The sequence below is a fragment of the Triticum urartu genome, chromosome 3A, assembly GCF_056163025.1.
Source record: "Triticum urartu cultivar PI428250 chromosome 3A, HENAU_Tu73, whole genome shotgun sequence".
In the NCBI taxonomy this organism is placed as follows: Eukaryota; Viridiplantae; Streptophyta; class Magnoliopsida; order Poales; family Poaceae; genus Triticum; species Triticum urartu.
In genome coordinates, this window is record NC_141875.1 from 323,074,418 (window position 1) to 323,088,442 (window position 14,025).

Here is a 14,025-nt window from a genome sequence, read left to right on the forward strand (position 1 = left end):
GTCCATGGTGGGTTCAGTGGAATTTCAGAGAACAGCTGGGGATGGGATGAACCCTAGATGTACGATTTCAAGAAAAAGAGGAACGGGGCTAGGAGTTGTGTTAGTCTGGAGCATGAATGGTTTTTATGCAAGCAATTGAGCAACGAAAGTAATAAATGTTGTGGTTGGTGTTAGGTGGTGGATTGATTCTGATTCAGTGTATGCGAATGCATTTGAGAAGCAACATGACTGCTTACATGAATATAGAGAACTACATTGTCGTATCACAACGAACTGTAGAACGCGTTTTTGGGCCTGTGTTTGTGGAGTGGTATGTGGGAATTTTTTTAAAAAATTCAGCAGCCTCTCTTTTTCCTGTTGGGCCTTTGTTTGGGGAGTGAAGACGTATTCGGCCCAAGTTGGCCTGTCAGTACGGCTGGTTCCCGGTGCACTGTGTGTGCGCCCTAATGTTTAGTCCCACCTTGCACGCGGAGGGCGCGCTCGACCTATTTATAAGTATTGGCGAGGCAGCCATATCGAACTCCTCTGGTTACTTATTTGGGCGCTTATACACGGCGCTCATTGCTCTATGCTCTCTGACCTGTGGGCCCATGTGTGCCCAACCCCTTGCATCGTGGCTCGGAACAACTCGCCTGTTGTGGGCGCAGATCTACTACGAGATTGGCTGGGGCCTGGTTGCATCTGGGTGGTTAATTTTTTTCTTTCGTCTTGCATATTTTTTCAAATGTAGGGGCATGCACTGCTTAGTACATCATTCATGCACTGCATTATTCATGTTTCCGTACTGCATGTTCACATATTCTGCATTAAATATATAGGTCAAATTTTTATTTTTGTGTTTTTCTCTTATGTATTATTTTTTCAAATGCAGAGGCGTGCACTGCTTAGTAAATCATTTGTTCACTGCATTTATCATGTTTGTGTACTGCATGTTCACATATTCCGCCCTACATATACATGTCGCATTTTCTTTTCGTGTTTTTGCTCTTAAGTATTCTTTCTTGAAATGCAGAGGCGCGCACTACTTTGTTGTGTATGTGTGCACTGCATTCGACAGAGTCTGTACTGCATTCATAAACATTTTTACACTGCATGCGTTCTATTTGCGCACTGCATCTTCGTCCGTTTTGTGCGCTGCTCGGATCTAATGATAAATAAGCAAACACCAGAAAACAAATGATCACAAGCATTCTGTATGAAAAGTTCATCACCAGTAAACTAAGTTCAACAGAAAGAAATATAACATAATCAAATTTCATCATTACAAGCTATTCTGCATGGCAAGCAAACTAAGTTCAGCAAAAGCAAATGATCACAAGCAAACTAACGATACATAAGCAAACAACAGAAAGCAAATTTGACGATAATTCCAGAACGACACTAGCATTGTTGGTTCTTGGCCGGCACCGTCTGCTTCTTCACCAGTTAGCGTCTCCCCATCCCCAGCTACTCCTAGAGCGCTTCTTGGGGGGCTCCTCCTTCTCCTAGTTTGCACGGCGAAGCTCATCCTGGGTGAGGGTGATGCGGTTCCATATCTCGTACGCTGCATAGGCATCCTTTCTCGCGTCCTCGATGTGCCTCATGGACAGAGGTAGGGTGGCCCAGTGCGTGTATTCATCATCGGTTATCTTCTTCTTCATGTTGTTGTAGTAGTCGTCGATGAGCATGCCAGAGACGTCTCCAAGGGAGTCCAACTCCTTGGTTGCCTCGGGGACCCTCCACTCCTTCTGGATGTCAACGAAGTTGGCCACCTCCAGATTAACGTGCTCTAGCCTGGTTTTGTCGACGTCGATGGAGAAGCCAGCACAGGTGTACCTAGGGTCGGCGAGGAAGTTGTTGAAGATAGTGCACCTTCCAGTGGCGCTCAGTTGGAAGAGCAGCACCGGCTGAGTCTTGCCGACGGAGAGTTGGACGAGGGCGGGTTTCTGCGTCGCTTCAGGCTCGTTGTTGTACTCGAGATCAATCCCGATGATTTTGTGGCGCTAGAGCCTGAGGTGGCGCTCATACTGCGCGAGGGAGATCGCCATCTGCTTCTGGTCGTTGGTGTGGATGACGTGCAACTTGGTGTTGCCGTGGGCCTCCACGTCCTTGTAATCATCAGAGAACGCCATCGCTGGTAGTAGGGCTTGGTGTTTTCTGTGGAGATCGATGTGATAGAGCGATTTGGTTGCAGCGCAATGGATAGTTGTGTTGTTGTGGATGAGAAGGCCTTTGGCAGGGGTCCGAATTTAAGGGGAGGGCGCGGGGTGGGATGGCCGCATCGAATGAATTGCACGATCTCGCTAATGATGCGGTTGTGCAGATCGTGGGTTCATCTGTGATCGTGAGTTTGTGGCAATGGAACCGCTCGGATTGGGTGGTTGTATGCGAACGTGGTTTTTTTAACGTGGTTTTATTTTATTTTTGATGAGTAAAATTTTCAACCACCACTTGCTGTGCGAACTGGCATTTGTCACGTTTATATGTATCCTCCGTGTTCACGGAACTGCATTGGTTATTATACCGGACTGCATGGTCTATCAGAAAGAACTGCATTTTGTCTATAGGTGCGTACTACACTGTTTTTTGCGTGTCCTTGCGGCAGCCCTGATAAAAGTAGGTAATCCGGAACTTAATTGCTTATTACAACGTGTTGCTGCATCTAACCAAATGCACTGCATTTTTCTAGAGTTGCGTACTGCATCTGTTTTTGCGTGTACTTGCTGCAGTCTGGGTTGGGGGGCCCTTTTTGGGTGGACTGGCTGGAGCCTGGTTGTAGCTGGGTGGTCAATTTTTTTCTTTGTATTTTTTTGTCTTGCATATTTTTTCAAATGTAGGGGCGTGCACTGCTTTGCAAATCATTCGTGCACTACATTATTCATGTTTCTGTACTGCATGTTCACATATTCCGCACTACATATACAGGTCGCATTTTTCTTTTCGTGTTTTTGCTCTTATGTATTCTTTTTTCAAATGCAGAGGCGTGCACAGCTTAGTAAATCATTAGTGCACTACATTTATCATGTTTTTGTACTACATGTTCACATATTCCGCACTACACATACAAGTCACATTTTGTTTTTGTGTTTTTGCTCTTATGTATTCTTTTTTGAAATGCAGAGGCGTGCATTTCTTTGTTGTGTATGTGTGCACTGCATTCGACAGAGTCTGTATTGCATTCATACACATTTTTGCACTACATGCGACCTATTTGCGCACTGCATCTTCGTATGTTTTGTGCACTGCTCGAATCTAACGATACATAAGCAAACAACGGAAAACAAATGATACAAGCATTCTGTATGACAAGTTCATCACCAGCAAACTAAGCTCAACAGAAAGCAATCTGACATAATCAAAGTTCATCATTACAAGCTATTCTGCATGACAAGCAAACTAAGTTCAGTAAAAGCAAATGATCACAAGCAAACTAACGATACATAAGCAAACAACCGAAAGAAAATTTGATGATAATTCTAAAACGACGCTAGCTTTGGTGGCTCTTGGCCGGCACCGTCTGCTTCTTCACCTGTTAGCGTCTCCCCATCCCCAGCTGCTCCAGGAGCGCTTCTTGGTGGGCTCCTGCTTCTCCAACTTTGCACGAAGAAGCCCGTCCTGGGTAAATAAGGGTGATGCGGTTCCATATCTCATACGCTGCATAGGTGTCGTTTGCCACGTACTCGATGTGCCTCATGGACAGAGACAGGGTGGCCCAGTGCTTGTGTTCATCGTCGGTGATCTTCTTCTTCATGTTGTTGTAGTAGTCATCGATGAGCATGCCGGAGACGTCTCCAAGGGAGTTCAACTCCTTGGTTACCTCGGGCACTCTTCACTCCTTCTGGATGTCGACGATGTTGGCGACCTCCAGATTGACGCGCTCCAGCCTTGTTTTGTCGCCGTCGATGGAGAAGCCAGCAAAGTTGTTCCTAGGGTCGGCGAGGAAGTTGTCAAAGATGGTGCACCTTTGAGCGGCGCTCAGTTGGAAGAGCAGCACCGGCTGAGTCTTGCCGACTGAGAGTTGGATGAGGGCGGGTTTCTACGTTGCTTCAGGCTCGTTGTTGTACTCGAGATCAATTGTCACAACCCTAGTTTCAGCCTTGTTTGTGGACTAGTCTTGGTTGTTGCATCATGTTTAATTTTTGACTAAACTTGAAATGGGGATGTTCAAAACGTAGCACCAAATGGAATTCAACTAGGTTCAATCGAAAAATATTTCAATGAACCCAAAATGCCCTTCACAAAAGTTCATCATTTTTGAATTGGTCTAGAACCTCTGCCAAAGATGGTGCACATTTTTGAAGGACCCTTTGGATTTTTGAATTAATTCATAAGTATTTGAATTTGGGCATTTAATTCTTATAAATATTTTTAAATTTCCAAATAATCGTGAAAGTACTTGAGGGATATTGGGAAATATTTCGAAGGTGCCTAAAATTATTTTCAGGTTTTTACGAAGTGGTTTAGTATTTTTACTAAATCAAAAACAATAGCAGAAAATAGAAAAACAGAATAAAAGAGAGAGAGAGAGAGAGAGAGAGAGTACATGTGTTACCTGCGGTCCAACTACAGTGCGGCCACCTGGCCCAGCTTAGCGGCCCAGCCCACCAGGGGCACTCCCTTCTTCTTCACCGTGCCAGCACACGAAGCAGCTCGGTGGCGAGCGCCGGCACGTGCCTGGCCACCTCCTGGTTGCTAGCTCGCCACTGGAGATAGCCCCGAGTGCCACGCACTCCACCTCGACCCCCGGCACCTCTCCCCTCTCTCCCAGGACCCCCTGCCCCTCCTCTACTCTTTTCCCGCAACGCCTGTCGCCGCCGCTCGTCGTTGCCTCGGCCACAGCCATTGCCTCGCCTCTCCGAGCTCTCCCCAAGATCCGCCACAATGTCATCGTCCTCTCCACCAAGTCAAGTGGCGCCAGGAGCTCTGCTTCCCCCCAACGCCGCCATCTTCCTCCTCGGTCGTCCGAGATCGCCGGCGACGCCACGTCGCCGTTCGGCCTCCCCCAAGCTAGCTGACCTGCTCATCGACCTCGCCATGAGCCCCTTCTCTGAGCCCCTCTTCTCCCCCTGGTGTTTGCACCGTCTAGGCCGTAGTTCCGCCATGGCTGAAGCTTGACTCTGCCCGAGATTGTCACCGCGTTGCTTCGGCGACCTTTTGGTCGCGCCAGTGCGCCTAAAACTCTCGCCTCGCCTAGTAGTGCCCCGCTAGCATTTCAGTTCACGCGTTTGTACGCTGCAGCCGCGCCCCCATACATAGCCGAACTGAGGCAGCTGTAAACATGGTCGCCGATATCGTTCTCTGCCACCACAGCTCTGGTCGAGGGCACTGTTGGACGCGCCGCACCGCCAGTTCTTCAAGGAGCCTACCCACGCCTCGAATGGAGCCCCGTGGGCGACTTCCGAGCCACCCCGCCGCCGCGGTACCTCACCGGCGTGTTAGCTCCGACAAAACGCCGGCTAAAACTAACCTAATGACCCCCTGGGTCACTGACATGTGGTCCCATGCCACATTGACACTTTTAGTTAGAATTAAATTAGCACTAACAGTCCCTACTAATTAGCCTAGTCACTAACCAGTGGGTCCCATGCATCAGGTTTGACCTGGCTGACCTTCGTTGACCGGCTAACGTCACACTAAAGTCAGGCTGACGCTATTAATCATTTTCTAGATTAAATATACTCCATGAAATTTTAGAAAAACGCTAAAACTTCTAAAATTCATAGAAAATAATCTGTAACTCCAATGAAAATAATGTATATATGAAAAAATATCAGAAAAATCAAATCTATCCATATGTACCATTTCCATGCATGTTAGAACAACTTATGTCTTCTCTTTAGGAAAAATCAAATAAATGGCATTTGCACATCCACATATGGAGTTCGAATTTGAATCTTGGATTCAAACCAACTTCATTTAAATTGTTGCTAGTTGCATTAGCTCAAACCACAGCATATTGCCATGTCATGATCATGCATCATATTGTTGCGTTGCATTGATGGTGTTCCTTCTCTATTGCCGGTATTTGTCCCCTCTAAGTAAACGTGGTTCCGACGATGAGATCGATGACACCGATAAAGAACTATACTATCTTCAGAAGTGCCAGGCATGCAAAAACCCCTTGTTCATTCCGATACAATCCCACTCTCTAGCTTCTGCTCTCTTTTACTGCATTAGGACAACAATGCTTCAACTGTTACCTGCTGCGGTAGTTGAACCCCTTTCCTCTTCATGACCTGTCATTGCCATAGTAAATAGATGAAACCCACTAGCATGAGTAGAAGTTGTTGACATCTGATGGTCAGGGAGTCTCTGTAAGACTGCTCGGAGGTGTTCCGTGTGTTCTTCATCACTTTTAGTGTATATGAGAATATCATCAATGAAAACCACCACAAACTTATCCTAGAATTCCATGAACACCTTATTCATCATATGCATGAAAAAGGCGGGGGGCATTTGTGAGCCCGAAGGATATCACTGTATATTCATAGAGACCGTAATGGGTAGTGAACACAGTCTTAGGGATATTTTGCTTCATGATATTCATTTGATTATATTCGGTCCTTAAATCAATCTTGGAAAATACTTTTGCACCACTGAGCTGACCGAACAAGTCATCAATCCTAGGTAGCGGGTATTTGTTCTTGGTTGTGACATCGTTCAACTGACGGTAGTCAACGCATATTCCAAGACCACCGTCTTTCTTGTCTACAAATATAGCAGGTGATCCCCATGGTGACGAGCTAGGGCCGATATATCCTTTCTGCAGCATCTCATCGAACTGCTTCTTTAATTCCACGAGTTCGAACGAAGGCATCCGATAAAACTTTTTGTACAACGTTGCAATCCCAGGAATAAGATCAACTGCAAACTCAAGTTCTCTATGTGGGGGCATTCCGGGTAATTCCTCAGGGAATACATCGGGAAATTCACTGACCACATGAATCAGATCCAATTCTTTGGCTACTGTAGTGAAGACCATCTCCCTTTTGGGTATACCTTTGCGGGCATAAAATTTTATGGCTCGCCCTTCCTGATTTGTCAAGGTGACTTCTCGGGTCGCACCGTTTATGAATACTTGATATTGAGTCAACCAGTACATTCCCAAAATAACATCCAACTTGGCAGACTCGATGACTATCAAAGCGGTTGAAAAGCAGACCACCTTAATATCAATTTCCAAATTCTGGCAGACCAAATTACTTTTGAGCACAGATCCCAGGGACTGAACCATCATACTTTTTTCCAAAAGTGAGCAAGGAAATTTGTTTCGGGCAATGAAACTCCGAGAAGCAAAGGAGTGGGAAGCCCCGGAGTCAAATAAAATTATTGCAGGTATGCTATTAACAGAAAACATACCAATTACGACTTCGGGGTTTTCTTGAGCCTCGTCTTTGGAGAGATAATGAACTTGCCCTTGGACGATCTTTTGGGTATGATATGGCCCCATGTGATTGACTTGCCGCTGGAACGGGGCATTTGACTTCTTGGGAAACTGCCTGGCATAATGTCCGGTGTGTTCACAATTAAAGCAGGCATTGTTGTGCTGATGCTCCTCATGTACTAGACTGGTCACGACATTCTTGACTTGAGTAGTGGTCTTGTTCACATTCTGCTGCCAATTGGATTTGTATTCCACTTGAGTCTGTTGCCAGGTACGGGCCTTCTGTATGGGCTATACATCCTTTTTCGGCTCAAATTAACGCTTGTGGTGATTGTTTACGGGTCGGTTGTCTTGCACAGGCTTGTACTCTCTTTCTACGATGAGGGCCTTGTTTACCAGAGACTGAGAATCTGGAAAATCGAGCATGCAGAGAGCACTCCTAAGGTGTTGATTTAATCCTCCAAGGAACCTGTCAATCTTCCTTTCTTCCGTGGCCACATCATAAAGGGAATAACGGGCCAGATGGTTAAACTTGTGCAAATATTAACTTACTGACAGACTTCCTGGTGTGAGATCAAGAAATTCGCATTGCTTGACCTTCATGATACCAGCTGGAATATGTTACTTGAGAAATTGGTCCTTGAAATTAGTCCATGCAATTTCTTCTCCCGCAGGCCACAGAGCTTTAGCATTATCCCACCATATAGCAGCGGCTCCTTCAAGATAGTGGGTAGAGAACGGAACCTTGTCATCTTCTTCAGTGTGAGCAATTTCATGTTTCTTCTCAATGGTTCGTAACCAATCGTCTGCTTCCAAAGGGTCAATGACTTGATTGAAACTGGGAGGCTTAGTCCTTTCAAAATCTGACAGCTTGGAGTGACGGCCATTTTGATTCCCATTCTGCCCAACCATAGCTTGCACACTTTTTAACAACTCAATGAGATCACTATTCCTTCTTTCCTCAAACATGCGCATAATTTGTTCAATGGAGGTGGATTTGGCGGTGGAGGCGGTGGCTGTGGATACGGCTCGGGGGAGTGTCCTGCCTATCTTGCTGAGCGACGAACAAGGACATCCTTAGAAGCCCATGTTGATTCCCATTCTGCCTAACCATAGCTTGCACACTTTTTAACAACTCAATCAGATCACTATTCCTTCTTTCCTCAAACATGCGCATAATTTGTTCAATGGAGGTGGATTTGGCGGTGGAGGCGGTGGCTGTGGATACGGCTCGGGGGAGTGTCCTGCCTATCTTGCTAAGCGACGAACAAGGACATCCTCAGAAGCCTGCGTGCTGCTACCTCCCCGCGTCATCCTACTGTTTATTTTTTCCAATAAGAGCAACCGCGATGAGCAACATCCAAACGTGGGAAGAAAAGACAGTGACAAACCCAAAAGAGCGAAACGAACGAACCAAGAAACACATCAATCGGATAAAAAGTTCCAACATAATTATGCATTGACTCATACATGAAAGATAGACATCATGACTAGTGCATCTACTTGCATACATGCAACGATACTTCATGGCTCATACAACTACATCCGTACATCACATGACCACTGCGGATACTCAGACGCTCTAGGACTCTGCCGGTGCTGCCGGATCCTCTCCTGAGTCAGATTCAGATCCTGAACTAACGACACCAACCGAGACCTCTGGGTTAAAGGTAACAAGACGACGCTGCCTCGAGGGCTCTCCCTAAGGGGTAGGCGCATGATGAGAAGGGATCATGGGAACTGCGGGGGTAGCAAGAAGAGATGCCCACTCAGCAGGAGCACTATGTGGGTTCACTGTCGAGGTGCCCGGGCTACTTGGGGGAGTAACAAGAGAAATAGGCGAGCTAGAACTGGGCACAATATAAGGAGTAAATCCCATCGATGGTGGCCTTGGGTAGGATCTAGCAGTGGCTAAAGCAGAACGAGCACGATTCCGCTCGCGAGCCAACTCGTGAATCAGAAGATAACTAGCAGTGATATATCAAGAAAGGTGGCTAGTGTCACTATCAGACGCTGGATCAATGGAATGAAAGCGAACACGACCATCATCGTGCAAAGATGGGTAGAAGCGAAAACCTGGGTGGTTCTGCATCTGAGCCTCAGCATAGCGTAACTCAACAAGAATCTCGAATGCAGCATACTGGACGGCCTGAGCGGCGGTGGATGCATAACCGCTGTGAGAGGAACGAGTGTAAGAACCCGCTAACGAACTGGTACGCAGAGTAACCACGGCATGATACTCATACACGGAGTCGGCTAGACACTCCCGATACACCCGATATGTTGGGTTGTCACCGCGAGGGTACAGTCGACGCCACACGCTACGATGGAGATGCGGAGAAGTGTAGGGCATCAGCTGCAACTGGCATGGATACAGCACCAGAGCCATCTATACTCACAACCATTGACCGGTTAGAAATAACAATAAGTCTAATGCATGCAATGCAGCATCCAGATGCAAGTACTAACGACACTCAATTAGCAAACTAACTAACATGTACTTTGCGTGTCGGGGTCTAGCGTGTCCTACAGTCAGCGTGACTCTGATACCAAGCGTTGTGGCACCCCGGCTCAGAGAGACCGGTTCACCTTTCATTGCCAACCCAGAGATCATGTCTTCTCACAACACACAACATCATGGTACAGAAATCAACACTTTACTAAAACTAGCGGAAGCCTTGTGTGACATTACATCAAGTTCCGAGGCCAACGGCACACTCAATGCGGCTGAACAATATGTACATTATTTAGTGAACATAAACGGGATCTCGAGCTCGACATCTCCATGGCAGGGGAGCAACGATGTAGCGGGACTCCATAGCACAGGGACACCGACGTGGACATGGTCTAGACACGGCAGCACTCTGATCCAGTTAGACTTTCCTGAAATCTGGCATAACACACGAGGTCAATACATTGAATGCACTTGCAAGCTCACAGCAAACAGAACCGTAATGACCAACAATATCATGACATTTAATCAAGTTAAATGCAAACAACAACATGATACTCATGTATTGAAACCAAACTTCTGCATCGAGTCACTCGGACTCTCTTACCAACAGGTCACCTCACGATGAGTCATGAACAGAACCATACTTGGTTCAACTCGTTACCTTGTAACCAAACAGTGATCACTCCCGGATCACAAGTGATACCACAACAGTCAGTCTTACTGTCATCATCATGATCCAACCAGTGCAATGCAAATAACTTGGTGTGCAAGATTTATTTATCAAAGTTGATCCATGGTATGACTTACTTACGAACTGGGCCCTTATCCACGGGCGCGGCTATCGATATATTATTACACTCTACTGAGGTAGCACACTTTACTCACACCACGAAACCCATTGCCTCGCACTCCCATTCAAGTGGACCAACGGCATTCCGACAGAATTCTCCCATTGCCATGAAACTCTTCCGGCCACTCCGACCAACTCCCCACAGGGCTTCGTCCTTGGTGACCGAGCCTACCAAAGGCAAAACAACTACCATCGTGGAAAATAGACATTCCCAAACGGGGACAATGTACCATAACAAGAACTGGTCCACAAGGTTATGTCTGCTTACCGGGACAGGGTAACGCACGCCCATAACCTTCCCTCGTTGGAGGCATCGACAAAAGGCATGACAATGGAACGACTAATGGCCTTCCCATACTAAGGCAAATGTGGTTTCACTTGTAAGCCCGATTCAGTGGCACCATGACCCGACCAACTTTATGTTTATGTTCAAGTTCAATTATCATCAGGTTTAACTTGAAATAAAATGCTTGAGTCACTATATGCCATGCTTATGCAACCATATATCATGCATCACATATCACTTAGGAACAACAGATCAACCTCATTCAATGTTCTACTTGCACAAACTCATCTTTCAACATTTCTGGTCCTTACTTACTCGTCATCTAGATTAATCACTTTTTAGTTGGCATTTATCATGCGAAACTCATCATGCATATAAGGAAAATAATACCGGTGCTCATATTACTATAGTCATGACAAATTCACTTAGATCAACTACTCGAGCTATATCTCAGTAGTTCAAGTGTTCATTTCTATTAACTAAGCATTTTGATCATGAAAAACTAAATAACACAATCATTATTTATTTTAAAACTATATGCCAGGAATAACATATAAATTCAAGTAGAAAATCATGGATATTGCAAAGACACCATGACAATGTTGTTGTGGCTTGCCTTGGTGCAGAGGAGCTTCACACTCCTCCTGGATGCTTTCAAGACAAGCTTCACCTTCTGAAACTAAATGAAATGACAAAAAGAAAATATCATCAACACTTCTGAAAATTACTAGAAATTCTAGGTAGCAAAGAAAAATCCCATCTTGGGTGTGCTGCTAGGATTTTCCAGTAAGAACAGAATGCAAAAAGAATCAACTCATTTGGACTTGTAGAATAAAAGTTACAGCTAGTCAAAGTTCTGGTCAAATTTGAACTAAATTTGAATTAAAATAAAAAACTAGAGGGGGTGACGTCTAAGGTGTAAACCGCCTGGGCACCACCACTCATACCGCTTCGGTCGCAGCCTGAGTGGCTGACAGCAGGCCCCAGCGGTCAAGTCGGAGGGGGAGGGGAAGAGAAGCATAGGCGAGCGGCGCGGTGATGGCGCTTTCTCCGGCGAGGAGTGCCTGACGAGGAGATCTAAGTGGATAGGGTTGTAGAGAAGATCGAGGCGCACCTGGCCGTACCCGTAGCGTGGCTAGGGGTGGCCGGACGGGGTCGGAACGGAGCTCTCTAGCGAAGGCAGCGGGCGGAGCTCGTCGGAGATGGTGGTTCCGGTGAAGCAGGGCCAGTCCAGCAGCTCCAACGGCACCAACACGCACTAGTGGACCACCACAAATACGCCAGAGTGGTAAGTGGAGCTCGAGCGACTTTGGAGAGGGAGGTGCAGAGGACGAGGATTGCCGGCGAGCTCGGGACGGGGACAACAGCCAGAGGCCTGCCCGGCCGGGCTGTGGCTTCCTACGGTGGTGTGGAGGTGTGTTGAGTGTGTGTACAGAGAGAAACGAGCTCGGGGGAGCTCTATTTATAGGCGAGGCTGAGGCGGGGATCAAGAGCTAACCGGAGCTCTCTGGAGTGTCGCCCGGCGACGAATGGCGTCAGTGAGAGGGGGAGAAGATGTCAGAGATCACGCGGGGGCTGTAGACGAGCTGTGACGAGCACAGGAGCGCGGTGCACTACAAGCATAGGACCATGGGCGCACTATTGCCTTGGCCGCGTCGTGCCCGTGCTCACTGCAGCGAGCTCCGGCGTCGGCAAGTGCCAGGATGGAGTTATGGAGGTGCAAACGAGGATGGGGGCGAAGTTTGTTAAGGTGTGGCGGCCGGGGCAGTGAGCACACGCGAAACGGAGAAGCTGGCGCACCACAGAGCGTGTCGGCCGCACGCCAACCCCCTTGGCCGCTCATGGTCACCGCGTGAACTTTGCCATCAGGCTGAGCAAAGTGCAAACACCATGTCTGGCAGTAAGTCCTTAGTGGTTTTGGTTGTTTTGCACAGTTGGCTAGGTCACAGGTGAACTCTGGGAGTGGCTTTGTTCCTGGCAAGTTTCTAGATAGAAACTTGTGAGCTTCCCTGAGAAAAATTTACCGGGAACTAAAGGTTGTGCTTTGGGGTTTAGCATTCTCTTAGGAGGGTAATCAAGGGCAGAAAAGATCAGCCCCAAAAGATCAAGCAAAAATATACTTGCTATGCAAAGTGATCATTCTGTCTAGAACAGAAATGATTTTCTATAGGAAAAATATTATAAAAAGTCATGCAATATTTTTTCTCAGGAAGGTGACCTAGGGTTCAAAGAATATTTGTGAATTTAGTCAGTATTTTTGGAGCAAGAAATCTAGGGGTTGCTTTGGAGCATACTTCTCTGATGTGATTTTTAGGGAAGAAAACGAATATTTTTCTTTTATGAAAAATATTCCTTAGGCTTTTGCTCGGATTTTTCAGAGAAGGAAAGGTGAGTTAGAGGTGGATGGGTCACTTGGGTGAAAATCAAGGGTAGGCCCAAGTGTTCAAGTCCATTTGAATTGATTCAAAACCCCAAATCCATAGCAAATGCAAATGAATGCAGATGAAATGAGATTAAAGAACAACGAAACCAAAGAGGAGTCCTGGTCATCATCGCAGCGCCCGCCCATCAGCGTTCGTAGCATCAGATTCTTCCGGCGAGGGGCGGCTTGCCCGCGCGGTGATCCACGCATAGTGCGGCCCACACGAACAAGGCAAGGGATGGCCCAGGTCGGTCGATCGCGGTGCTATCATCATTTATCATCCTCACGCATAATGGAGGTGAGGCAGAGGGTGGCGGCGCCGGTCGTACAGGAGGACGGGCGGCGGCAGTGTTGAGGCTTCCCTGCTCATGGCCAAGGCAAAAAGAAAGAACTGAGAGTCAGGGAAAGGGGAGGGAGAAGGAGGCACTCGATTTAGATCTGCGGGGGAGGACTTGAAGCAGCGATGGCCGTTGAGGAGGGACTGGAGTGCTGCGCATGGCATGGTAGTTTCCTCTGGACAGAGAGAAGAAGGGAAGACAAGAGAGGAAGGAAATCGGGACTCGGTAGTGTGAGAAGAAGGAGTGGGGAAGAGACAAGATGAGGGGCGGTGCTTGTGGTGGAGTCAGACAACACAGACTGCCCACACAAG

At 47.1% G+C, this 14,025-nt stretch overlaps 1 pseudogene; it reads right to left on the minus strand.

Moving 5' to 3' along the window:
* Window positions 1-1,484: 1,484 nt before the first annotated feature.
* LOC147979586 (uncharacterized) lies at window positions 1,485-2,111 on the minus strand (annotated as a pseudogene).
* Between the last annotated feature and the right edge of the window lie 11,914 nt (window positions 2,112-14,025).